Below are 27860 nucleotides of genomic sequence, written 5' to 3'. Positions count from 1 at the left end.
TTTATAATTAACATTTCATGAGTGACACGACTTAAGTAAAATTCAATTATGTTTTAATGTCATTTTCGGGAAAATAAAAGGAAAACATGGTTTCAATTTAACGCTCTCTAATGAGGTCCAGCAAATGTACGCTTTTGTTTGCTCCTATGGTATCATGCTGACTTTCTATCCTAAGTCTGACAGAATGAGTGCTTTGTGACTGGATGTTTGAGCTGTCCAGCCAGCCCTATAAGTGTTAGAACACTGAAAAGCCACGCAATATTCAACCATTCTGGAACGGCTGCTCTGAACGTAGCATCAAGAAGCCAAAATGGGAGCAGTATGGTTTTTCGTTGTGACCACTGTAGGTCCGCTATCCCTGCTGCAATCTACTGAAGCAAACGGGGTTTCCGAAATTACACGTCGTGATCTACCGGATGCATTTCAGGTGAAATAATTTCTCCTCTCATAAGACTGTTGATACCTGCTAACATGTTGCGCCGTCTAGAAAAAGACTTCAATGAAGACTACGATATCCACTATAATGCGAACTTTGAGCGCAGCTTTGTACGTGTTTTTATTTCTCGATATATTGGGGCAAAGTTCCTGAGAAAGGCATGCAGCAGAGTCGGCGATCGTAGAAACCCTTATCTATGGGACAGGCGCGTCGGCTTTGATATTGATTCGTCGAAGGCACGAGTGTAGTCGCTGGCGCCGCGTGGCTTCCAGAAAGCACTACACAATTCGCATCGCGCAAACAATCAGATTACAAAAGAATGGACAACCGTGGCAATTAAAATAAGTGCGAACAATACCAAACCAACATAACCAAACAAGCGCGAGCGAGAACCAACGCGGGCAGACGATATAACGAAACGAGCGGTCCCCCTGAGCCCACATACGCGTAAACGTTGAGCGGTCGGGTGGTTCCGCATCACGCCACTTTCCCTTCTTCACGTCACTGAAAGGCCGACTCTCAGCGGTCTCCGCCGTATCGTCATGTTTATCTCCTGCTCCACGTTCGCTCTTTCATCTTTCGCTGTGCACGTTGACTCGGTTACGCCACCGACGCCGAGGCTCTTGGCAGGAATGGCTGCCTAACAAATGCGCTTTAGATAAGCTCAGCCATTGCACTCTATGAATATGGGCTACCAGCGGTCCTGTAGAGTAGACAAAAATATAAGCAAGTGCGAAAGTGATCGTTTATTGAAACCAAACTATTGCTTTTCTGTTTCTGATTTCATCGCGTCACTCACTCTCTGAGAATATCAACAATAGCGTCATGATCAAAATGGTGCGCGGTGGTTGGTAGAGTAGATGCATTTTCCACATTCTTGGCAACTTCTAAGTCTATAGACGTTATTACAGTTAGTTACACTGGGTAAGTTAAGCATTTCAATCGAAATCGGGCATTTCTAAATCTCGAAATAAGTTATCTGTGGTGTGGTTGTACGCAGCACTTTTTAGTATGCTTTTTAATAGGTTGTCAATTTCATGTTTCCAAAATCCGCTGTAATAAAAAAGCAGCGAATGCCGTACCTTATATGCGAGTAGCCTAAAGCATGCAATATAACTTTTTTAATCTTGGTATGTGCATAACTCCTTCTACAGTAAAGGACACATGCAACATTACGTAATCGCGCATAAATTCGAGCCATTTGAATATTCCATGATAAGTCAGTCTGAAAGTATACTCCAAGGTACTTGACACTATCCGCATATTGTACTGGGACACAAACACAGTCTAAGCGCTCAGAACCGTGAAGGAAGACACGTTGACTTGTTACAAGAGCCTTTAACGGATAATAATATTGACTTATTATTATTATTATTATTATTATTATTATTATTATTATTAATATTATTATTATTATTATTATTATTATTAATCAGCCTGCTTACGCCCACTGCAGGGCCGTACTTCTCCGACTACACCGGTCATGTACTAATTGTGGCCATGTTGTCCCTTCAAACTTCCTAATCTCATCCGCCCACCTAACTCTCTGCTGCCCCCTGCTATGCTTCCCTTCCCTTGGAATTCAATACGTAACCCTTAATAACTTCTAATCTTCCCTCCTCATTACATGTCCTGCCCATGCCCATTTCTTTTTCCTGTTTTCAACTAAGATGTCATTAACTCGCAGGGTTCCCTCAACCAATCTGCTCTTTTCTTATCCCTTAACGTTACCTCCATCATTCTTTTCTCCATAGCTCATTGCGTGTCCTTAATTTAGGTAGAACCCTTTCCGTAAGCCTCCAGGTTTCTGCCCCGTATGTCAGTACCAGTAAGACACAGCTGTTATGCACTTTTCTCTTGAGGGATAATGGCAACCTGCTGGTCATGATCTGAGAATGCCTGCAAAACACTCCGCAGCCTATTCTTCTCTTTCTTATTATTTCAGTCTGATGATCCGGGTCCGCGGTCACTACCTGCCCTAGTATATGTAGTCCCTTACCACTTCAAGTGCCTCGCTACCTATCGTAAACTACTGTTCTCTTCCCAGACGGTTAAACATTATTGTAGTTTTCTGCAGATTAATTTTTAGACGCACACTTTTGCTTTGCCTCTCCAGGTCAGTGAGCATGCATTCCAATTGGTCCCCTGAGATACTAAGCAAGGCAATATCATCAGCGAATCGCAAGTCACTAATGTATTCTCCATTAACACTTATCCCAAATTCTTTCCAATCCAGGTCTCTGAATACCTCCTGTACACACGCTGTGAATAGCATTGGCGAGGTCGTATCTCCCTGCCTGACGCCTTTCATTATTGGGATTTTGTTGCTTTCTTTGTGGCTGTGGAGCCGCTATATATATCTTTCAGTATTTTCACATGCGGCTCGTCTACACCCTGATCCCATAAAGCATTCATGACTGCTGAAGTTTCGAGTGAATCATACGCTTTCTTGCAATCAATGAAAGCTGTATATAAGGGTAGGTTATATTCCACACATTTCTCTATCACCCAATTGACACTGAATATGGACTATTGTTCAATAGCCTTTATGGAATCCTGCCTGGTCCTTTGGTTGACAGAAGTCTAAGGAGTTCCTGATTCTATTTGCGATTACCTTAGTAAATACTTTGTAGGCAGCGGACAGTTAGCTTATTGGTCTATAATTGTTCAAGTTTTTGGCATCCCCTTTCTTTTGGATTAGGATTATGTTAGCGTTTCTCCAAGATCCCGGTACGCTCGAAGTCATGAGGCATTGCGCATACAGGGTGGCATGTTTTTGTAGAACAATCTGCTCGCCATCCTTCAACAAATCTGCTGTTACCTGATCCTCACCAGCTGCCTTCTCCTTTGCATAGCTCCCAAGGATTTGTTTATTGCTTCTGGCTTTACTTGTGAGATTTCAAATTTCTCTAGACTATTCTCTCTTCAATTATCGTAGTGGGTGCCACTGGTAATGTATAAATCTTTATAGAACTCCTCAGCCACTTGAAATATCTCATCTATATTAGTAATGATATTACCTTCTTTGTCTTTTACCGCATACATCAGACTCTTGCCTATTCCTAGTTCCTTCTTCACAAACTTTAGGCTTCCACCGTTCTTGAGAGCATGTTCAATTCCATCCATATTATACTTCCTTATGTGAGTTGTTTTCCGCCTGTTGATTAAATTGGAAAGTTCTGCCAGTTGTATTCTAGCCGTAGGGTTAGAGGCGTTCATACATTGGCGTTACTTGATTAGACCTTCCGCCTCCTGCGATAGCTTACTGTTATCCTGTGTAATGGAGCTACCACTGACTTCTATTGCACACTCCTTAATGGTACCCACAAGATTGTCGTTCATTGATTCAATACTAAGGTCCTCTTCCTGAGTTAAAGCCGAATACCTCTTCTGTAGCTTCATCCGGAATTCCTCTTTTTTCTCTCTTACCGCTAACTCATTGATCGGCTTCTGATGTAGCAGTTTCTTCTGTTCCCTCCTACAGTCTAAACTAATTCGAGTTCTTACCATCCTATGGTCACTGCAGCGCACCTTGCCGGGCACGTCCACATCTTGTATGATGCCAGGGTTAGCACAGAGTATAAAGTCTATTTCATTTCTAGTCTCGCAATTATCAGCATACCTAACAATGTGTAAAGCCTTAGCTGCGTATGCTTTGTCAGGGCATCCAGAAATGTGTTTGTCATAAGTGTATAAAACATCACTTTAAACAGAAGCAATACATCAATCAGTACAAGTCCCCTAGTTAGGACGGGGGCATGACTAAAATCAACTGCTAATGCGCACAGATAAAATCCTAAAGCTTTCATAAAGTTGTCATTGGTATAACCAGTGGAATTTTCAAAACAAAAAGGACCAATGTCATTGATTATTTCAAGGAGACCACAAGAAAAGCTCGTTTGCGGAATGGAATACAAAAAAAGATCTACTACATAAATAGAAAAGGTGTGTAGTGATTGCAGGGATTCTCATACATGATACTATAACCTAAGACACTATTCAACTTGGACACAAGGTAAGGGTCATAAAGTTGAAGCAACTTGAGATGCCTTTGTTAAAATCTAGAAAGGTTTCTTGCCGTGTATCTTGGTCAGTCGCAAACAGCTCTGAATGGCATCCTTCTTTGGTGCGATTATTTTTAGAAAGACATCCAGGAGCTCCTTTTTTGCAGCGTTTATAGTGTTCTTGAGGCTTTGCAAGTTGATCTCACCGCAAAGAGCCAAAGCTTTCTGCCTTAATTCTTTCCATGAGAGCTTGACGCGCATGAAATTCTTTATATTCCTTAACGAGCTTTTCCGTGAAGGCTACCTTAGGAAGCGCCATGAACCCACCCTCTTTATCAAACACCAGTAGGGCTAAGTAACTTTCCTTCGAAAATTCATTGGTGTCTAAAGCCTTAAAGCTGGCATTGCTATGCAGTATTCTAGACATAAAGCAGTCAACGCGTCCTGAAAGGATCCTTCATCCAAGTTCACTGTCTTTTGAGAAAAACTTACCTCAACTTGTGCCTCATAAAAGGTTGGATTTGTGGTGCTTCCGAAGGTAGTCCTCTCGTTAACAGCTCAATAAGTAGTATCAAAGTATTTCCTGCAGTAGAATGCTCACGGAAATAACTAAGAAAGAAAGCTTTGGCTCTATGTGATAAGACGAAATCGCAGTGCCTTAACAATGAACCTTACCTCATGCCCAATTCGGAGAGCATCTTAGATTATCTTTCCATGTACGAGTATCCTGTGCTGCTACTATACACCTTTGCTACTGATGTCGAAGGTCTCTGTTACTCCTTTCTGCCAAGTGAAGAATTTTTCACTGTCCGTGTAAACATCGTTGACGTTGATGGTGTTGCCTTTCAAAATCGTGCTGGTTCGGAAATTGCCTTTATAGATTTTTTTACATTATACCTGTGCGCTACAGCAGTCGCTTTTCACCACAGCCCCACCCTTCACGCAATGGGAAGACGAGGAGGAGAAACATTTATTAAAAAAAGAAAGGACAAGCAGGGGCATTTCTGCTTGTGCGGGAGGCGCCCTTATTCCAGGGCTCCTGCAGCTCTTGCTGTCTCCCGAGCCCACCGCACCAGTTGCTGCTGGTTACGAGGATCGCAACTAGTCAGCACGGCCTCCCACTGCTTGGGAGTGGGGTTGGGTATTTGCGGGGCCGCCTTCATGTTGAGGCAAGCCCATGTGGTGTGATATAGGCAGACGTAATCATTACAAAGGGGACATTTGTATGAATATAGTGTAGGGTGTATTGCGTGTAGTCTGCTTAAATTGGGGTATGTATTGGTTTGTAGTTGTCGCCATCTTACGGCGTCTTCACGTGAGAGGGTCTTGTGTGGAGGTGGGTATTATCGTCTGTTAAATCTGTGGTGTTGTAGTATGGCGTTGTAGTATCCCTCTCTTGTGGTGCCCGGGAGGCATGAGCTCGGGCTACAGCTTGCGCACGCTGATTTCAACGGAGGGACTCGTGTGCTGGACTCCACGCTAATTCAACGTTTGGGAATTGGGAGGCTTATTTGAAGAGTCGGTGGGCGATTGAAGATATCCTGCCCCTTGCGTAGCTACGGCAAGCTGCCTGGGAGCCAGTAATAATTGTGACGTACTCGTGGGTCACACTAGAGGTGATGACCAAGGCGATGACAGTCTCCTCCGATACGAGGGCGCTGCAGTGCGGACCGTCATCGTGACCACCTCTTGTAGGTTATAGTCGAGAACGCTGGCCGTCATGCCTGCTTTTTGGGGGTACTGCGCGGCATCTGTGTATAGTGTGGTGGGCAGACTGCCATATTTTGTGCGTAGAGTTCTTGCGCGAGCTTGGCGATGATTGGCATCAAGCAGAGGGCATTCGTATTGGATCAGGTATTGCTCCAGTTTAAATATCTTTTTATTCAATCGTGACAAACACTTCCACATGCCTTGGCACAGCATGCTCATCTAAGATTTAACACCTTTCCAAATATTGTTGATTATTACTGAGTTATTCTAAAGGCTGTGATTCCTCGGCATTCTTAATAGCTTGTGAACCAAGTGCCTGGTGCTTTGGTTTCGTAGCAAAAGGCTGAACTTCATGTCTGAGTTACCTGAAGAGCGGTGCCATGAGTTTCTCGATATTGGTATCACTTTTTCTGTCCGTTAGGTATGTTATTCATAGCTTCCGCGGTCGAAAAAGCCCGTCATTAGCTATATTTCACCTCATTCCAAGATTGTTAAAGGGGTCTTGCAGAAAGCCTGCACAGACACTATTCTCAAGAAGTCTTGTTACCCTCAAGTTGCATGCAGCCTTCAGCTCCAAGTGTTACAGCTGTACAATGCTGGCTTTCCTGCATTATTGTTGGCCTCTATAGAATAAAACTGACTAAGTTGCACGTTGAGCATGTTGGTACATCATGATAGCGACAAAAACATAGCGCATCAGAACCAGGACAAAAGAACACAGACGACACACGCGACACAAACATGTGTGTCGACTGTGTTCGTCTTTTCTCTTGGTTGTGATTTGCTATGGTTTTGCCTCCATCAAAATAGGAGGCAGGCAGCTGAATAAAGTAACTTTAGGGAGCCAGACATATGCCACAATGAGCTTGAACGCAAAAAAAGCGCGGCCGTTAGTTGTGCCATACATTCATGACCAAACCAAACGCCTGAAAAAGGTGGCTGAGAAATACGCCATCCTGGTCGTTTTTTCGGCGCCTGGTAACCTTGCACACATGCGCAACATCGTGCGTGAATAGTGCTTCTAAGGCAGGCTCTACAACAAAGCGCACTACACGGTACAAGAATGGCCGAGCGGGTGTGATGCATAGGATGCCACTTTCAAGTGGAAAATGTTATGTCGGTCAGACCGGTCTAAGCGTCAGTGAAACTTTGAGAGAGCATCGCACCACTTTTAACTCAACGGCAGGGGGTGGACATTTGGCAGATTACGGCAGGCTGTGCCTTGGAAGTCTGACTTTCAAGTTATCGTATCCTGCGCAGCTTTCCCAAGCAAGCTAGACAATTCTTCCGGACGTAGCGCATTGCCAACGAAACTGATAAATGTGCGATTATTCCTTTTCTGGCATTGCATCACAAGGAAAAGGCATATCTCAAGGGGCGCTAGTATCCTCTCGAGTGACAACTCCGCGTTCTGCATCGTTATGCGGCTTTCTGCGCTATATTTCTGTTGCTGCTGATTTTGTCATTAAGACCTACAGTTGATGTCTAGCGCCCGTCGATTCTATGTATCTTAGTGGTTGGATGCCTTTGCATTTGTCATGATGTCAAGGTGAGTTATCGCCAACAAGCCCTAACTTCTGCATTGATATGAAGCACGTATTAACACGCTGTATAAGTATTCAAAAGAGTACTACAATACTTACAGGAAGTGCCATGAATGGTAATGATGTTGTGGTTCAAAACATTTCAAGCTTATTCACACTTACCAGATCATGAACAGCAGGTTGGCATTATCCTTCAAGAGAAAAGTGTATAATAGCTGTGTGTTACCAGTACTCTCCTATGGAGCAGAAACCTGGAGGCTTACGAAAAGGGTTCTACTTAAATTGAGGACGACGCAACAAGCTATGGAAGGAAGAGTGATGGGTGTAACGTTAAGGGATAAGAAAAGAGCAGATTGGGCAAGGGAACAAACGCGAGTTAATGACATCTTAATTGAAATCAAGAAAAAGAAATGGGCATGGACAGAAAATCTAATGAGGAAGGAAGTTAACCGATGGTTATTCAGGGTTACGGACTGGATTCCAAGGGAAGGGAAGCGTAGCAGGGGGCGGCATAAAGTTGGGTGGGTGGATGAGATTGAGAAGTTTGCAGGGACGACATGGCCACGATTAGTACATGACCGGGGTTGTTGGAGAAGTATGGGAGAGGCCTTTGCCCTGCAGTGGGCGTAACCAGGCTGACGATGATGATGATGATGATGATGATGACAAGTAAGTGAGCAACTTGGTGTGCATTCATATTTACCTTTTGAGTGACATTCAAGAGACAGGAGAGAGACCACAGGAAACCAAGCAGTCAATTCAACATTGATTTTGATGCAAGGATAAGGGTAATATTAACACGGCGTGTGAGCTTGCACTGCATAAGTGTTCTTTAAGAAAAAGGGCACAAGTTGCAATACAAATGTACAAAAGCATGAAAAACATTACTTGCAGAAAAAGAGAAAAAATAAGCACGAAATGAGTTTTATTCCATTCATTTCGAAGGTATTCCACTTAGCCATGCGATCATCGTGAGCGCTGGCTGACAAATGTACCATGTTTTTTTAAAGTGGGATGTCTCAGTGATTTTCTTGATCAATTGGTAGCCGTAGGTGCACAACGAAGGTGAAAAATCTATATCTGGCGAGCATCACCAGCCGTGTTAAAGCATAGTCAATTGAGACGAGCATAAAAGTCTCATGAGTGAATCGTGGTGCTCTCCTGCGCATATGTTGATGCACCAGCCAATCTGCCCCTTGTACATTTCACCAACCACACAAATGTTGAAAGGAATATACTAACCTACCAATTACGGGCACGAGACAAACTTGGCGGTATCGTTAAGCAAATCTGCCTTGCCTGGTTCCTTCCTCAATTCGCTTGTGGACTGCTATGAAGGCAAATTTCCAGTGAAAAATAATGCATGCAGGATATTGTCAAGTACTTGTGAGAGGGAATAATACAGCGCCAAATCTGTTAATGACGCAAATAACTTTTATTGGGTGAACTTGTGCCCACAAGAGAAAGTCACACTCAAAGCACAGCGATAGCGGTGAAGACAGTCGGTGATCATAATAATCTTGCTCGTGCCCAGGTGTCTTTTAATAAATCTACACAATCCGCGTCGCGCAGACAACCAGTCAGATTACACAAGTTTCAGTGACAACAGACAGCGAATAGAACCCTCCATAAGCTTCAAGAAACTTCCAATACGTGCAAGCGCGTCCTCTCTTGAGCGATAAGATTTCTTAGACGACGAAACGCAATCACCCAATCAAGATCTAGAAGTACACGCGTCAATGCCTCCCTCTTCAAAAGCATGGTCCCGATGCTGCAAACAGGAAAGCGAAAAACAAAACAGTTAGCAAGAAAAGAAAGTAACAAAGCAAGAAATAAGCAAAGTCCCAAAGTTCGTCAACTCTGGTAGAACGGCTTAAGGCGGAAAACATGGACTATTTCAGGTGAGGAGCGGCCGCGCTGTTATTTAGAAATACCGTCTGGGACGACCTCGTAGTCCAGTGCCCCATTGCGTCGGACAAGTTTGTAGAGTGCAAAATAGCGTCGCAATAGCTTCTCCCAGAGACTTCGTCGGCGTATGGGATGCAAAACCAAACAGTTTACATGGGCTCGTATTCAACGTAGCCGCCTCGAAGATTGGAGGGGTGGCTGCCAGCCTTCGGCGCGCTTGAGATAGGTGGCGACGTCGACATTTTCTTCATCGGCGACGTACGAGATCACCCAATAAAGATAAACAAGTACATACGTAAACGAGCGTAGTAATGACAGGGAATAATAAAGCGGCAAATCTGTGAATGATGGAACTAACTTTTACTGGGTGAACTTGTACGCACAAAAGTTACAATGAAAGCACTGTTATTGCGGGGAACATGGCCGGTGATCGTCTAAATCTGACCTACCGGGCAAGCGCATCGACTTTTATACAAGAGACATCGAACCTTCCAGAATCATCATTGGTGCTCGCATGTCTTTCCGAACGGTCCACACAATTCGCGCAGCACACACAGGCAAGCACATTATTCAAAGTTGCGTGGCGACAAGCAGCGGATAGAACCATTGATAACATTCGTGAAATTTCCCACACAAGCAAGTATGTCCTAAACTGAGCTATAACAATGCTTAAACGGCGTATCTCAATCACCCATTAATGATAAACAAGTACACGCATCCATATGCATAACGTCCACAAGAGAATTGAGGAAAGCAAGCATGAAAGCGAGGCTTGCTTTGTTAATGATACCACTAAACTTGTCTTGTGTGTGTAAGAGGCAGTGTTCTGAATTCGTATCACGTGTTGGCAAGTGCGCGCAGAACAGACTAGCCAGTAACGAAATATGTGCCAAAGAAATCAGCATATTTTACTGAGAATGCCAATACGCTCGTCCGAATAGGCATGCATTGCCGCGATAGGGCTTCAGGCTGGATCAAAAATGTTTATCTGTTTCTACCTACGGTGAAAAATTCACAAGCGATATCACTGACGCACACCACAGAACTAACACACGTGTGAGCCAGCCCCAATTATCAATGCATCCAAAAAGCCGTCCTTTCTTGGTCAAAAGGGGTAGAAATTTATCTGTGTCAACATTTTATGCAAATCCTGTTTATCGTGATTGTATGCTTTTGTATTAGAAATTAAATTTTCCTTCTGAAATAACTTGTTCACAATATAAGCACGCATGCAATGCTATTGTTCTTATTTCTTCCATTAAAATAGTCAGTCATTACCACCGGTCATGTTGCATGGTCTCCCTTCTGTCCAAATGTTAATTTTGTCCTCCAAATTATTGAACTGACTGTGAAACTCAGAACGACGCTAGAAATTTCAGCTAGTGGATACGGCAGGTTCTTAGAATATGCACAAACATTGTGACAGGTATCTGTTGACATACTGCAGCAATATTGGGTGCAAGCTAGCTTCAATATTGCTGTAATATTTTAGCTGTAAAACGGCTGCAATGGTTAAGACCGCACAGAAATGTAAGCGCACAACAAAGACAAACAGGTTCATAAATCATACATTTGACTTGAGAGGTCACAACGCAGGCTGTTTCATGTAGGTAAGACACTAGCTTACTAAGACTAATTAGCTATAGGAACTTGCATACGTAACATAAAACCATAAGAGTTACCTTGAGTATATGGTGCTTGTTCCAGACACTAGTATTCTTGTGAAAATTACGCTTAGGATTACATATATTGCTTTCAATTCGCTCGCACAGTAATCGAAGTCTTATCGATAGCACTATAATATGGACTATTGGTTGAACATATTCTGACCTGTACAGCACCAAGCAAATCAACTAGAAGGCTGCCACTGTGCTGACCAAATACATGGAAAAAGACCCAGATAATAGAATTAATTCTTGACAGCTGTAGAATTAGAGCGTGCTGGTTGATTATCACTATTAAATTACACCAGTGCGACGAAGGTGCTTTGTATGGTGCTGTTAAAATGAAATTCATTTGATGAGCAACATCGCAATCGCCAGCAAACGCTATATCAAGACCAAGCAGGGTATTTTGGATGGTGGGCGAAATTGCGTGCTTCTTTAATAGCAGAGCATCAATAGAGTGAACTATCTACAAGCTAACTATGAGAGGCGGTACTGTATAGACAGAACGTAAAACAATAATGCAACTGGACACAGACTCGTAAGAGCTACAATGCCTACTTGCATGAATGGGCATGACTTATGATGAATACCAAAAAGGAGAGAGCAAAAAAGCAAGCTTACTAGAAAACACCTCGCCACTGTAGTAAATACAGCACAGTGAATACTGGCCTTCATGTATCATTTCAAGAAATTCAAGCTTGTTATATGTGTGAAAAGCTCGCCATGGGCCCTTATTCAGGAAACATAAGATAAATTAATGTGAAATTGACACAAGAAGTTGGGCTAGTTGGGTTTGATGCAGCTCCGGGGACAAAGTCACTAGCACGAAAAAGGTTCAAGGAAAAAAGTGGGACAAGACACAGCAGTAGACATGAACTGACAAGCTTTCTTCAGAAAAAAATGCAAAGGGACCCCAGTGTGCCCAAATTATTGCGCAGACTGATGCACAAATGCAGGAGACAACTGAATGCCAAACGAAGCACACACAACAAGCCATTACAAAGCATTCACCAAGTTATTCCCACTGTACAACACTTCTTTATCAGTGAGTGCCAGTGATGCAGTCCTTACGTATTCATCAACAGCTGTCAATATGCAAAATGTCTCAAATATTTCCCTATCTAGCTGTCTGGTTCGACTGAGCACTTGAATGCTTTGAAAGCACGGGCAGCATTTACGAGTATCTGTTTGGCACTGGTAAGCCAAGCGGCGAGGTCCTGCTCGGGCATTTAGAGCGTGCCCCTGCTCCGTAAACCGGTCGTTCAGGCACCTGTCTTTTTGTTTAATATAGTACTTTCATCAGGGAAGAGGAGTGTTGTTTACCCCCCCCCCCCCATTGCAGTTAACAAAGCGGGTGACACGTCGCTTAGTTCATGTACATTGACTGCAGGCGTCGTTCACCAAATTGCACATTCTTGCAAGCATTAGTGGTGCTGAAAAAAAACAGCACCTACACCTCACTTGTTCGCCATCTTTTTTTGGCGGTGGAACATCCCGTGTACGCATGGCACAGCTACAGGGCGCCCACTGGGAAGTGCGTTCTTTCCCGTCCAGTTGGCTTGCTTAGGTAGTGTCAATGGCTTGTGCTGACACGATTGGCTTTGTTGTTAATAACGTTGTGGGTGTTTCTGAAAAGTGTGCAGCAGGACTTAAGTTCACAGATGAATTGCCAGTAGATGGTCAGCTACAATTCTTCGATATTCGTATTCATATTTGATAGTCTTTTTGCATGTACTCTACTACCATCAAGAAGACATTGACGCATTCCATATCATACATACCATCCCAAGACATTGGCGAATACCTTTTGGCGCATTCCAAGTTAGTTAAAAGAGGCATCGCTCCTAACTGCCCGAGAGAAGCTCTGGTTAAATTGTGTGCACCACGTTTCTTGCAACGTTCAGCAACAAGCCTGTCGTTTATGTAGGGCCTGGTATCCCGATGACACCTTGGTGCCAGTCACTAAGAGGCTCATCAAACAGGTAAAAGCTGGCGCGGCAGCCGCTGTGTGCAATAACGCACGTCCCCAATGGGCGCCCTGTTGCTGTGCCATACGCACACGGGGTGCCCCTCCACCCAAAGAAAACGTGGCCACAAGTGCGCTGTAGGTGTTTTTTTTTTCAGCGCAACTAAAGCTCGCAAGAATGTGTAGGTTGGTAAGGTAAGCCGGGAGCCAAGGTACATGCACTAAGGAGCATGTCACCCGCTTTGCTAGCTACAGTTTGGGAGCGGTATACAATATGCCGCTGCCCTGCAGAAAGTGCTATATTGGGCAAACAGGCAGGCGACTCAATGAGTGGCTTAGTGAGCACCGGAATGCTCTAAATGCTCTACCAGGCACTGGCCAGCTGACTGAGCACTGCCAAAAATATTCTTTTAAATACTCCCCGTGTTTTCATCCCACGCAAGCTCTCAGACGGTTGGCCAAGCAGTTAGGGCAAAAGTGGAGGTGCCTTGCCTTTCAAAAGCTGCTGATAAGTGTGTAGGCGCGATCACTCGCACTCACTGATAAAGAAGGGTTGTGCCTTGAGACGAACTTGGGGAATGCTTTGTAATGGCTTATTGTGGACGCTTATCAGCTTCTTTGCGGATTTGGTTGTAACCTACGTGATACATTCATTTATGTATCTCTCTGTGCATTTATCTGAGCATACGCTGGCCTCTTTGGGTGTTTTCGGAATATACGTTGTGGATTAGCTGAGGCACGCTAATAATACGCATTATTTCTTTCCGATGTATATAAACATTGTTTGTCAGCATTCGCCTGGCGTGCTACGGATACGGCGAGATTGCAGCGAGACACAAGCTATCCTCTGACAGTTTTCTGCACGAGAATTGACATATTTCATTACAGAAAACAGGAAAACACATCCAGACAAACGCATCGTGGCAGCTCGCATAACCGAATGACACGATGAAAACAGAGGAGCAGGATTGGTGGATGGATGCTATGAGTGGCCCGTTTGCAATGGGGCGGCCAGTGGCGCTACGTGTAGACTCGTGAGGTTGTTCTCGCCTCCGTGATGCCTAAAACAATAAAGAGTGCGCTCTTTCTTGTGCCTTGTTTCCCCCAACTACACATAGATATTCCAATACAAAAATAACCATCGCACAGTCTATATTATTCGCCATACTTTAGCGCAAAGAAATTCTATCACGTTTCTACGATTTCCGGTAGCCTCCCCGACATGCAGACAACAAAAATATGGCGTTCAATATCTGGTTACGCTATTCTTAGGAGGCCGTCACTGGGATGTGATTTGAACCACTTGGAGTTCTCTCAGCTGATTTGAAGACCATCCACGACGTCTTGCGCTACTGCCCGTGCTGCCTGTGCCATCACTTCGTTTTAGATAACTTGCTGTGGTCGTTGACCTCCATTGTAGGATTATAAATTGTTCACACAATCTCTGATGTACACATGTGTAGGGTACGATTTTTCCGTGCTAATTACAAATGTTGTAGTTGGAATGTATCATATCTACGAGGATTCATCGCTCTTGTGCCGCTGGTGACACGTTCGTCATCAGCAGTGCTTTCGTGTTGGTGTGTTGAATGTGCGCGGGTCGCGCTCCTGTCGTCCATATGTTCAGTGTTTATTGTGCGACTCACGAAGATTCCTCAGAAAAGAAAAATACATGCCTTTGCAGGGCGAACGTTTTCTGTGTTGTGTGTGTCAGAAATGTGCCTTGGTGCACAATGTGTTTGTAGTCAAGAGCTACCGTGCATACCAGCGAATAGACACAACTGCTTATGCATAGCTTCTTTTAGGGTATCCTTTGTGATTTAGCTGCATCTGCAGTATAACCCACAATGCGGTTCTATGCCGTTGCATACTGATTGTGTAATTTGTCTCTTGTTCGCCTTCTTCAATGAGTGCCCTTTTAAAGATGTATTTCATTGACAGTGAAATGCCGTTATTGGGGTGAAATAATCTGGATTTTTATTTCTTTAAAAACTGGCGTGAGTGGTAATTTTGCAATATCAAAGCAATCCAGCCACGGTCACCGAACTACAAAGCACAATTTTCTAAACTTGCTGCGGTACGTGAATCTCATTATGACTTGTCAAGAGAGACAGTGAGACAGGTGCAAATGAGAGAAGGGTAGGGAGGTTAATCAGAGTTAAAACTTCCGGTTTGCTACCCTTCACTGAGGGAAGGGAAAGGGGACGTAAAGACGGAAAGAAGAGCGTGACAAAGGTAAAAGCGTGAGAACAAAATATGAAAAGGGACAGAATGGGATCATAATAGGCCACTATCACGTACACAGGTCGACAAAGCCTTGACCGACTTTCACTGCGACGACAGTTCATGTCATGACTTGTCAAAATGTTTCCAGTGCGTAGGGCCTTGCATCATGTTAAAGGCAAATGTAATTTTCTACTTGTCTGAAGTAGTGTATATCATTTCTTCATATCGTTTGTTCAAAGCAGAAAATTTTCATCTATGCACTGTTGCATTTTAGTGTTAAAACATATTGAGATATTATACAACGGTAAGTCTTGCATCGTTTCGACATCAATTAAGAAGTCGGATGCGTTGTGCCGCGTAAGGTTACTATGTTCAGGTGTGTATATAGGTACCCAGCATCTTATTCCTCCATCGCCTGTGGTTTCTATATCATGAAGAAAAAAATAATTTGAACTTGAACTCAAAGAACATGACCACACAGTGTCTTGTTAGTTTGATATTATGCTTTGGCATCAAATGAATGTGTATGTGGGATGCTCCCGTTCATTTCTCCGGACAATGGTACAAAAGATAATATGAGCAACAATCTGCTGACTAAAAATGAAGTTCTTTTGCAACATTACTGCTAAAGTGACGTATTTACTGAGCGAATGTGTGTCTGCTTTTCTGAGTTGCACAATTGCCAAGCCATCTGTAAGCACATTGTTCGTGTTCAGTAAATAGCTTTTTTTTTCCTTTATACTGCGGAATGTTTATCTGCTTCTCAAATAATGTTTAGTATATTTTAGCGTAAGAACATCGAGCATTATGAAACACAAATGTTAGGCACGAGTGCTGGCTTTCAGCACATGCCTAAAAATTGATTTTATCAAGGGTAGAAGCATAAACTTTCACTGCTGTAATTATTTTGTTTCATGTCTTTCTACGAAGTGTAGGAACAGTACGCATTCGTTCGCAATTACATCAATATATTGTAAAACTAACTGTTTTCTAAAGTTTCACATTGCGTAAACATGTGGAAGTTGGTCACTAAGATAAAGACGCATAACACACACGAAGTTGTATATGCACCATTACTTAACTATTTCCCACCGAACATCTGCGTGCGCCGAGGCAAATATGGAGTACTAATCGGAGTGGCCGTTCTTGTCGTAAAAGTAGAACAGTAGGGTATTTAAGTACGAAAATTGAATTGTAATGACGCACCCTGGAAATATATATATATATATATATATATATATATATATATATATATATGTACTGTAATGTGTACTGTAAGATGCCTTAAAATATTTAGACTTTAGGGAAAGCTTCGTTAACAAACGATAACACGGCAATCAGCACTCGAAAACGACGAAATTATTGAGACGTGGGAAATTCCCTTGAACTAAGTATGGTTTGCGAGAGAAATTCTTGTAAGTATTCAACTTTTTAAAAGATGAGGGGAAAATGCGCACACCGAGAGGGCAACGTCCGCACGAGACCACCACCAGGCACCTTACTGAGACATGGAGGGCTTTGCGGCCGGAACAAAGCCTCCCTTCTCTGCCGGCCAAGCGCAGAAAACGTGCGTTACGATCGCTCAAGGTTGTGCGGACATAGTATAGCTCTGGCATCTAGGAAAAGCTTAAACAGGTGCGAGCGCGGCACGCATAGCGTGGGAAGCTAGCCAGAGTAACTATCTCAAGGACTGCTGCTGACGAGGGCGAAATACCTTCGTGTATTTATAACCCTAATAGGAGTACTTTCGAAAAAAATAACGGCCCGGAGGGCTGTACTACGAGTGCTATGACTGATAATTTTCTATATATATGTATATATATATATATATATATATATATATATATATATATATATATATTCATCTCATCTATGGGATCGAATGCGAGCGCTGTTGCTTTGTCTCTGTGTGTAGTAGTTAAGAGAGCCAGTTTAAGGGGGGACAGGAAGAAAGGAAAGGAAAGTTTCTGAAGCAAAATTGCAGCGCCGTGGTTTTAAAGCGCACCCTCGGTAGCGAAACGGAAGGCGATATAAGCGTGCGTGGCCATGATACGCACACGACAAACTGCCCTAAAATATTTAGACTTGAGGGAAAGCTTCGTTAACAAACGGTAACACGGCTATCAGCACTCGAATACGACGAGAGAAATTATGGAGACGTGGAAAATTCCCTTGAACTAAGTATGGTTTGCGAGACAAATTCTTGTAAATATTGAACTTTTTAAAAGATGAGGGGAATATGCGCTCACCGAGAGGGCAGCGCCCGCACGACACCACCACCAGGCACCTTACTGAGACATGGAGGGCTTTGCGGCCGGAACAAAGCCTCCCTTCTCTGCCGGCAAAGCGCAGAAAACGTGCGTTACGATCGCTCAAGGTTGTGCGGCTTTCAGCACATGCCTAAAGATTGATTTTATCAAACCTACAAGCATAAACTTTCACTGCGGTAATTATTTTGTTTCATGTCTTACTACGAAGCGTAGGAAAAGTACGCATTCGTTAGCAATTACATCAATATATTGTAAAACTAACTGTTTTCTAAAGTTTCACATTGCGTAAACATGTGGAAGTTGGTCATAAGATAAAACACGCATAGAACACACGAAGTTGTATATGCACCATTACTTAACTATTTCCCACCGTACATCTGCTTGCGCCAAGGCAAATGTGGAGTACTAATCGGGGTTACCGTTCTCGTCGTAAAAGTAGAACAGTAGGGTATTTAAGTAAGAAAATTGAATTGTAATGTGACGCACCCTGGATGTATATATATATATATATATATATATATATATATATATATATATATATATATGTACTGTAATGTGGTACTGTAATCTGTACTGTAAACTGCCTTAAAATATTTAGACTTTAAGGAAAGCTTCGTTAACAAACGATAACGCGGCAATCAGCACTCGAATACGACAAGAGAAATTATTGAGACGTGGAAAATTCTGCACGAGACCACCACCAGGCACCTTACTGAGACATGGAGGGCTTTGCGGCCGGAACAAAGACTCCCTTTCTGCCGGCCAAGCGCAGAAAACGTGCGTTACGATCGCTCAAGGTTGTGCGGACATAGTATAGCTCTAGCGTCTTGGCAAAGCTTAAACAGGTGCGAGCGCGGCACGCATAGCGTGGGAAGCTAGCCAGAGTAACTATCTCAAGGACTGCTGCTGACGAGGGCGAAATACCTTCGTGTAATTATAATAACCCTAATAGAACTACTTTCGAAAAAAATAACGGCCCAGAGGGCTGTACTACGAGTGCTATGACTGATAATTTTCTATATATATATATATATATATATATATATATATATATATATATATATATATATACTCATCTCCTCTATGGGATCGAATGCGAGCGCTGTTGCTTTGTCTGTGCGTGTAGTAGTTAAGATATATATATATATATATATATATATATATATATATATATATATATATATATACATATATACATATATGTATATATACATATATATATAAATTATGTCCCGTGGTAGTGACGGTGAAGAGAGGAAAACGGTGAATGGCAAAACTAGCTTTGTATTGGGCGAAATCGTGCCCACAAAAGCAAGTTACACTCAAAGGACAACAATAGCAGAGGACACGATCAGCGGGTCAAGCGCGTCGGCTTTTATACATCAGTCGTCGAATGTTGCCGAGTAATCGCTGGGACCCGCGTGTCTTCCACAAAGTTCTACACTATTCGCGTCACGCGTACATGCAATCGAAGTACACAAGGTTCGGTGACAGACAGCGTATGGAACCATCGTTAACATACCAGAAACTTCCGATACATGCAGGCGCGTCCTGCGCGGTGCGATGACATATGTTAGGTGGTGAAACGCGGTCGCCCGATTAAGATAAAGCCCTACTCGAGTCATTATATATATATATATATATATATATATTATAAAGGAGGTTTATTGGGGTTCGTAGCGACCGCCGGTTCTACGATGCACCGAGCACAGTCCCCGAGCTCGAGCCTCTGCTGCGCGCTTGATGCTGCCGATGCGGCTGACTGCGCGCACGTTCCTCATCTTCCTTACAATGGCCCCGCGGAAATAAAGGAGCCATCCTGGCGACTTAGTTTTCTGGAAGGATGGTAGAATTGTGATACGGCTTGAGACGCTGAACGTGAACGACTTCGCGGTTACGACGTCGCATGTCGGACGGCAGCGTTAGCGGCTCAACCAGATAATTAACGGGTGATGTTCTCTCGAGAACGCGGTATGGACCATCGTACTTCGGAAGGAGTTTGGAAGCGAGCCCAGGCGTGTGTTGTGGCACTAAGATCCAGACGAGAACGCCCGGAAGAAAAGTGGGAGTCGAGTTCTGGGCATCGTGAACGGCTTTTTGGCGGTTCTGGTCGTCCGAGGTGAATCGGCGGGCAAGCTGGCGACATTCCTCTGCTTGTCTGGCGGCTTCCGAGATCGGCAGGCGTTCAGATGGGTCCGGCCGGTAGGGCAGAATGGTGTCGATGGTGTGCGAAGGATGACGGCCGTAAAGAAGGTAAAAGGGTGAGAATCCGGTAGTGGCCTGAGTCGCGGTGTTGTAGGCGTAGGTGACAAACGGAAGAACTAGGTCCCAATTAGAGTGATCAGGTGAGACATACATGGCGAGCATGTCACCAAGAGTTCGATTAAAGCGTTCCGTGGTACCGTTAGTCTGTGGATGATAAGCAGTGCATTTACGATGAACAATAGCGCATTCAGCAAGCAGTTGTTCGATGACTTCAGATAAGAAGGCGCGGCCTCGGTCGCTTAAAAGTTCACGTGGACCTCCATGACGAAGGAGAAAACGAGGAAGTAGGAAATTGGCGACCTCCTGCGCTGTAGCATTTGGTAGAGCAGCAGTCTCCGAATAACGGGTTAAGTGGTCTACCGCAACGATTATCCACCTGTTGCCGGCAGGAGTCAACGGAAGCGGCCCGTAGAGATCTATGCCCACGCGATCAAAGGGTCGGTATGGGCATTGTAAAGGCTGGAGTTCACCGGCGGTATTGTGTGGTGGCGCTTTCCGGCGTTGGCACTCATGACAAGAGCGGACGAACTTTCGAACGAAATTATACATTCCCCGCCAGTAATAGCGGTGGCGAAGTCTTTCGTAGGTCTTGATGACACCCGCATGACCACAGTGAGGGTCGACGTGGAACGAGGAGCAGAGCTCTGCTCGCAAGATTCTCGGAATGACGAGTAACCAGGTGCGTCCCTCTGGGGCATAGTTGCGTCGATACAGTAGCTGGTCGCGAATCGCAAAATGAGGCACTTGACGCCGAGGCGTACGTGACGCTGGAACTTTCGACGTATCCGAGAGAAGGCCGAGCAGAGATGCAGTCCAGGGATCATTACGCTGTGCAGCAGCGATAGTGTCAACGTCCACAGAGGATAACGTGCACTCGCAGGGGGAGTCTTGACTGGCCTTCGGGGGAAGCGGTGATTGGGATAGCGCGTCAGCGTCGGAGTGCTTTCGCCCGGAACGGTACACCACGCGGATGTCGTATTCTTGGATTCGCAATGCCCAGCGGGCAAGGCGGCCCGATGGATCTTTGAGCGTCGACAGCCAACATAGTGCGTGGTGGTCGGCCACTACGTCAAAAGATCGGCCGTATAAATATGGGCGAAACTTGCCAAGCGCCCACACAATGGCCAAACACTCCTTTTCTGTAACGCTGTAATTGGTCGCCGCCTTGGTTAACATGCGACTCGCGTATGCGACGACGTATTCTGGGTGGCCAGGTTGCCGCTGTACCAACACAGCGCCAAGGCCTACACCGCTTGCATCGGTATGGATTTCGGTTGGCGCTTGTGGGTCAAAATGGCGAAGAATGGGTGGCGTCGTGAGAAGACGGCGCAAGGTTGTGAAGGCGTCGTCACACTCTGGAGACCATGATGAGAGATCTCTAGTGCCACCAAGGAGCCGCGTGAGAAGCGATATATTTGACTCAAAGTTTCTAACGAATCGCCGGAATTAAGCGCAGAGGCCGATAAAACTGCGTAGCTCTTTCATAGTAGTAGATTTTGGGAACGCAGTAACAGCGCGTAGCTTCTCGGGATCCGGGCGAATGCCCTCCTTTGACACGACATGGCCTAATATTGTTAGCTGACGAACAGCAAATCTACACTTCTTCAAGTTAAGTTGCAACCCGGCGTTGGTCAAGCAAGTGAGTACGTGCTGGAGGCGGAGCAGGTGTGTTGGGAAATCAGGGGCGAACACCACAATGTCGTGAAGATAGCAAAGACATATTTTCCATTTGAGGCCACGCAGAACATTATCCATCATTCTTTCGAACGTAGCAGGTGCGTTGCAAAGTCCGAAAGGCATGGCGGTGAATTCATACAAGCCGTGTGGCGTAACAAAGGCAGTTTTCGGGCGATCGGCCTCTGCCATCGGAACCTGCCAGTAGCCTGACCGCAAATCCAGCAAAGAAAAGAAGTCGGCTCCCTGCAAACAGTCCAGAGCATCATCGATGCGTGGTAATGGGTAGACGTCCTTCAGCGTGATCTTGTTCAACCGCCGAAAGTCAACACAGAAGCGGATGGAACCGTCTTTCTTCGTGACGAGGACCACGGGAGAGGCCCATGGGCTTTGGGAAGATTGAATGACGCCTCGACGGAGCATGTCATCGACCTGGTCTGCAATGACGCGACGTTCCGTAGCGGACACGCGATATGGTCTTTGTCGCAGGGCTGAGTGAGTGCTAGTGTCGATGTAATGCTTGACTGTCGATGCACGGCCAAGAGAGGTTTGCGCAACATCGAAAGAAAGGCGGAAGTGCTGAAGGATTGCGACAAGTTATCATCGCTGCGAAGGTGTCAGATCTTCGGCGATGAATAGGCTGAACACACCAGTCGATGTTGAGTCTGGTACGGAGAGGGCACACAGTTCATGGGCGGCAGTAGAAGACACTTCGTCGAGGACGGAGACAATTCGTGTTGAATCGACCGACTCGACGTAACCATGGCATTCGCGGCGGAGCAGTGATAGCGGCGATGAAAGATGATTGTAAATGGGCATCGTGCTCCCACCGGCGGCAAGGTCAACAGCTGCAAAGGGCAAAGGAAGCGCTTTTCGGTTAACAAAGTGATGAGAGGGCACGCAGAAGACCGTCCCATCGGATATGGTACTACAGAAGACTGGTACGAATGCTGACGAGCACGGGGGGATACAGGTGTCTTCTTTCACGACAATTTTAGCGGCAGGATGAGCATCGACCGAGGCCAGGTCACCAAGGTGGAAAAGTTCAATTTCAGCCCGAGCGCAATTGATGATGGCATTGTGGCGTGACAGAAAATCCCATCCTAGAATAACGGCGTGGGAGCACGATGAGAGAACTATGAATTCAATCGTGTACAAAACGCCTGTATGATCACACGGGCAGTACAAGCAGCGGTAGGGTGAATGGGTTGAGCACTCGCCGTTCGGAGCGACAATCCAGACAGAGACGTCGTCACTTTACGAAGCGAACGGCAAAACCTGGCATCCATAACTGAAATAGCGGCACCGGTATCGACTAAGGCGACTGTAGCGACATCTTCGATAAGCACATCAATGACATTGGCAGGTAAAGGAGGAGGGCTTCGGCATGTCGACACTTGCGCAGTTCTTGCCTCAGGAACTGCGTCGTCTAGTTTCCCTCTTCGTTAGAGACGGGTCGTCGACGCATAAGGGAAAGCGATGGACGACGTGGGGAGGGTGACCGGAGGCGTTCGAAGCGAGGACGGAGATCAGTCTGGGAGCGAGCTGGTGCTGGGTCGAAAGGTCCGTAAGGCGCATTTGAATCAGGCGGCACATAGGGCGCTCGGCGATCGTCATCGAACGCCTGCGAGTGGCGGCGGCAGAACCTTGCGACATGACCGGGACACCTACATGCGAAGCATATAGGGCGATTGTCCGGCGTACGCCACGGGTTAGCGACGGCAGTGGTGGTCCAGGGGACGGGAGGTGGAGGGCGGTGCACAGGCTGCTGGAAGCGACGCCCGGGCACAGTGCGAGGGGCCATTGCAGCAACCGTAGCATAAGTGACTGGTGTAGCCACGACATCCTGCTGGTGAACAGCCGGCAGCGCTTCCGCGACCTCTTCATGGATCACGTTACGGATATGAGACGGCAAAGTGCTGACAGACTCCTGAGTGACGGACACCAGAGATAGCTGTCGTGCGACTTCTTCGCGGACGAAATTCTTGATTTGCGTTATATGGGAGGCTTGTTCTGGGCCGGTGGTAAGGCTGCAGAGTGATGCCGCATTTGGTGTGGGATGTCGCCTTGTCAGAGCTCGCTGCTTACGCAATTCATCATAGCTCTGGCACAAGCTGATGACGTCGCCAACAGTGCGCGGGTCCTCGGCCAGAAGCATTTGGAACGCGTCATCGTCGATTCCCTTCATGACGTGCTTGATCTTTTGCGCTTCCGTCATGGCAGCGTTCACGCGCCTGCACAAATCGAGAACGTCTTCTATATAGCTGGTGAATGTCTCACCCGTGTCCTGTGCGCGTGTACGCAAACGCTGCTCGGCTCGGAGTTTCCTGACGGCGGGTTGGTCAAATACTTCTGTAATCAACGTCTTGAGCGCCGACCACGTTCGGATATCCCTTTCATGATTTCTGAACCAGAGACTGGCCACGCCCGCGAGGTAGAATGACACGTAAGCCAGCTTGTCCGAGTCATTCCATTTGTTGTGAACGCTCACCCGTTCGTAGGACGACAGCCACTCTTCAACGTCGTTGTCGTCGGTTTCGCTGAAGATGGGAGGCTCCCGCTGGCGAACGGTGCCAGCGCAAGGGACGGGTGGCGATGGAAGAGTCTGCTGGTCGGCGTCCGGCATGGCAGAGGGTAGCGTCCGAGAACGGAGTTCCAGGATGGCAGAGTGGAACGTTACCCCGCACGGCTCCACCACTTATGAAGGAGGTTTATTAGGGTTCGTAGCGACGGCCGGTTCTACGATGCACCGAGCACAGTCCCCGAGCTCGAGCCTCTGCTGCGCGCTTGATGCTGCCGATGCTGCTGACTGCGCGCACGTTCCTCATCTTCTTTACAATATATATATATATATATATATATATATATATATATATATATATATATATATATATATATATATATATATATATATATATATATATATGCGTGTGTGTGTGTGTGTGTGTGTGTATATATATATATAGTTACGGTTTACCACCAATATACACAACAGCTTCATCATGTATACTGCAATCCTGCAATATGCGTAACTTGGCGGGCCTTGAAACTTTTGTGGTATAGTTAATGTACATTATATCATAATTCAGCTCATGTTTTCTGTCATAGGTTGCAGGCACAGTTCACATGTAATTGCTTCAATTGTAATGACTCCTTCTTTAGAAATATTCTGCTCGCCACTTTCTTTTCCAGTCTCCACGCGGAATCATTGAAGTTTTTCCATGTTGTGTACCTCTCACATTTTCTTTTATTCAGCTGCTTCACCGCACCCACTTACCACAATCCTGTCTGAATATGCTTTCTCATCATTGCCCGGAGACATTTAAATACTGTGCTTGTCCACACTGAAGAACTGTGGAATACTTTAATGGTTCACGTTAATTTTTTATGGCCTGCTGAATTGCTGTTTAATGTTTTCACCACTGCTCTTACATTCCAGCTTGTTTTACTTTCACTTTATTTATTTCCTAAATTTGCACTCTATACTCTCAATTACTGAAAATCTCTACGAGGCTGGAGTATGTTGAAATAAATAAAAGAAATAAATTCAGCTGCTTGTGCTCATTTGAAAACAGGTAAATAAGCAACAAAAGCACTCATACAAAACCCGCAAAGGTCGTCTATAAATTAAAGCAATATTTGGTGTGCAAAACCTACGTTTACACCGCAATACACTGGCAAGCACACCAGACAAGCCTCACACAACATAGATACGCACACCAAATTGCACTAAACTACTGTCGCGTGCTCACCAGGTAGCCCTACACCACACTGGCATGTACACCAGACGACACCAAACCACTCTGGTGCACATGCTAGGTAGCACCAGACTTTGCTGGTGTTTGCACTAGAAAACGCCGCAACGTGCCGACCTGGTTTATTCTTCAAATGGCTGCATCTCTAAACTGCACAGACGGATGTAGAGGCCTAGACAATGCATTGAAATAAAGAATTGTGAACAGCCTAACTTGCGAAATTTTTGGTGATAATCTACAGCCTGCAGATTGATTGGGCAACAGCGGACATTATTATAGTGGCTGCCTCACAGTACACTATACTTCAGTTATTTTAGAATTTCAGTTGGGCATTTAGTTTTATCACACGTGGAAACATTGTTAATATTGACACGTGTACTTATCTTTATCGGGCAACCACGTTTCGCCGCCTAACAAATGTAATCGCACAGCATGGGACGCGCCTGCATGTATCCGAAGTTTCTGGAAAGTTATCGATGCTTCTATCCGCTGTCTGTTGTCGCCGAGACTTATGTTATCTGATTTCATCACCTGACGCGAATGGTGTAGAACTTTGTGGAAGGCACGCGGGTCCGAACGATTAGTCTGGAACATTCGATGACTGCTCTATAAAAGCCGACCCGCTTGACCCGCAGATCAGATTTTCGACGATCGCCGACTGTGTTCGCCGCTTTCGTTGTGCTATAAGTGTAGCCTGTTTTGTGGGCACAGGTTCGCCCAATAAAAGCTAGTTTTGTATTCCACCGTACTGCTTCTTTCTTCACCGTCACTACCACGTGACATCTGGTGGAGGTGCTTTTGGTCCATGTACCGGACGCCCCCGACAAGCCGTGATCCAAGCCCGGACCGTAAAGACAGCACCAACGTAGTCACGGACCATCGAGTAAGCCGTCGTCTACAACAGCTGCCCCCGGAACACGGACTTCTACCTGAGAAGAACAAGAAGATCGTGGCCAAGACAACCCCAATGGCTGCCCCAGCGACCCCCGTTGTCCTGCAACAACCTCGGGACCCACCGACCTTCCATGGAGCAGCAACTGAAGACCCAGAATCCTGGCTGGAGACCTACGAGCGAATCGCGACTTTTAACAACTGGGACTTCGACGACAAGTTGCGGCATGTATACTTCGCCCTAGAAGACGCCGCGAGAACGTGGTTCGAGAACAGGGAGTCGACATTCACAACATGGGACCTGTTCCGTACCGGCTTCCTGCGCACCTTTACAAGCGTCGTGCGCAAGGAAAGGGCCGAAGCTATGCTGGACGCCCGAGTGCAGCTACCAAATGAGAACGTTGCCATCTTTACGGAAGAAATGAGCCGTCTGTTCCGCCACGCCGACCCGGATATGGCCGAGGAAAAGAAAGTACGCCTGCTCATGCGTGGTGTGAAGGAAGAACTTTTCGGCGCAATGGTACGAAGCCCTCCGACGACCGTAGCAGAGTTCCTTCGCGAGGCCACCGGCATTGAGAAGACACTCGAAATGCGGAACCGGCAATTCAACCGCCGCACAAGCTCTACCCACTACGCAGGAATTCAATCACTGGCCACGGACGATCTGCGCGAGACCATCAGGGCCATTGTGCGCGAAGAACTGCGCAAGGTCTTGCCTTCGTCGCAGCCTCAAGTTGCCTCTATCGCCGACATCGTGAAAGAAGAGGTGCACCGATCCCTTGGAGTTCCTGAGGTGCAACCAGAACCACCGCAGCCGGAAGCAATGACCTACGCCGCCGTCGTCGCCCGCCGTCAAGGCCCCCCTGCGCGACCGCGCCAAGGTCCTGCAACACCGCAATTCCGTCGTCCGCCGCCGCCGCCAGCGCGCCCACCCGTCGCCCAGCGCACCTATGCGAGGAAGACGGACATTTGGCGAGCCCCCGACCACCGCCCGCTCTGCTATCACTGCGGAGAAGCCGGCCATGTGTACCGCCGATGCCCATACCGCGACATGGGACTGAGAGGGTTCGCCGTCAACGCGCCGCGTCCACAGCTTGGGGAGCGCCCACGTGACATTGCCGATTACCTAGCCGGCACTCAGTGGAACTCTCGACGACCGTCCCGTTTGCCGTCACCAGGCCGCTACCTGTCGCCGCAGCGCCGTCCATACACTGGCCCAGCCCGGGGCCGCTCTGCGAGCCCATACCCGGAAAACTAAAAGCAGCAACCGATGGAGGTGCGGTTGCTGTTCGTCGAACTGACGAAGATCCTCCGCCGCCGACGAAGACGACGAAGAGACCACCTCGACGACATAATAACGACCCGCCGCCGTCCCGACGCAGTCAGGAAGCCAAGACTACACCGACGAAAGACGACTTGACGACGCGACGTTCCAGCTTCAGTTCAACACGACGCAGCCGCGATCCGACGCCAAGACCTAACTGTAACGCAAGACAAAGAACCACCGACCTCGACGTGCTTCTCGACGGCCACGCAGTTACCGC

General features: G+C 46.1%; 1 protein-coding gene across 1 annotated transcript in view; it reads left to right on the top strand.

Moving 5' to 3' along the window:
* Window positions 1-319: 319 nt before the first annotated feature.
* The window catches only part of LOC129384720 (uncharacterized), a 55007-nt gene continuing 27466 nt past the window's right edge, over window positions 320-27860 (top strand). The window contains exon 1 of the mRNA XM_072288543.1: window positions 320-427. The gene's annotated coding sequence lies outside the window, so the exon portion shown is untranslated. The remainder of the gene's footprint in view (window positions 428-27860) is intronic.

Source organism: Dermacentor andersoni, chromosome 6 (genome assembly GCF_023375885.2).
Source record: "Dermacentor andersoni chromosome 6, qqDerAnde1_hic_scaffold, whole genome shotgun sequence".
Classification (NCBI taxonomy): domain Eukaryota; kingdom Metazoa; phylum Arthropoda; class Arachnida; order Ixodida; family Ixodidae; genus Dermacentor; species Dermacentor andersoni.
The sequence above is the reverse complement of the archived record's forward strand: the minus strand, read 5'-3'. Positions and strand labels throughout refer to the sequence as shown.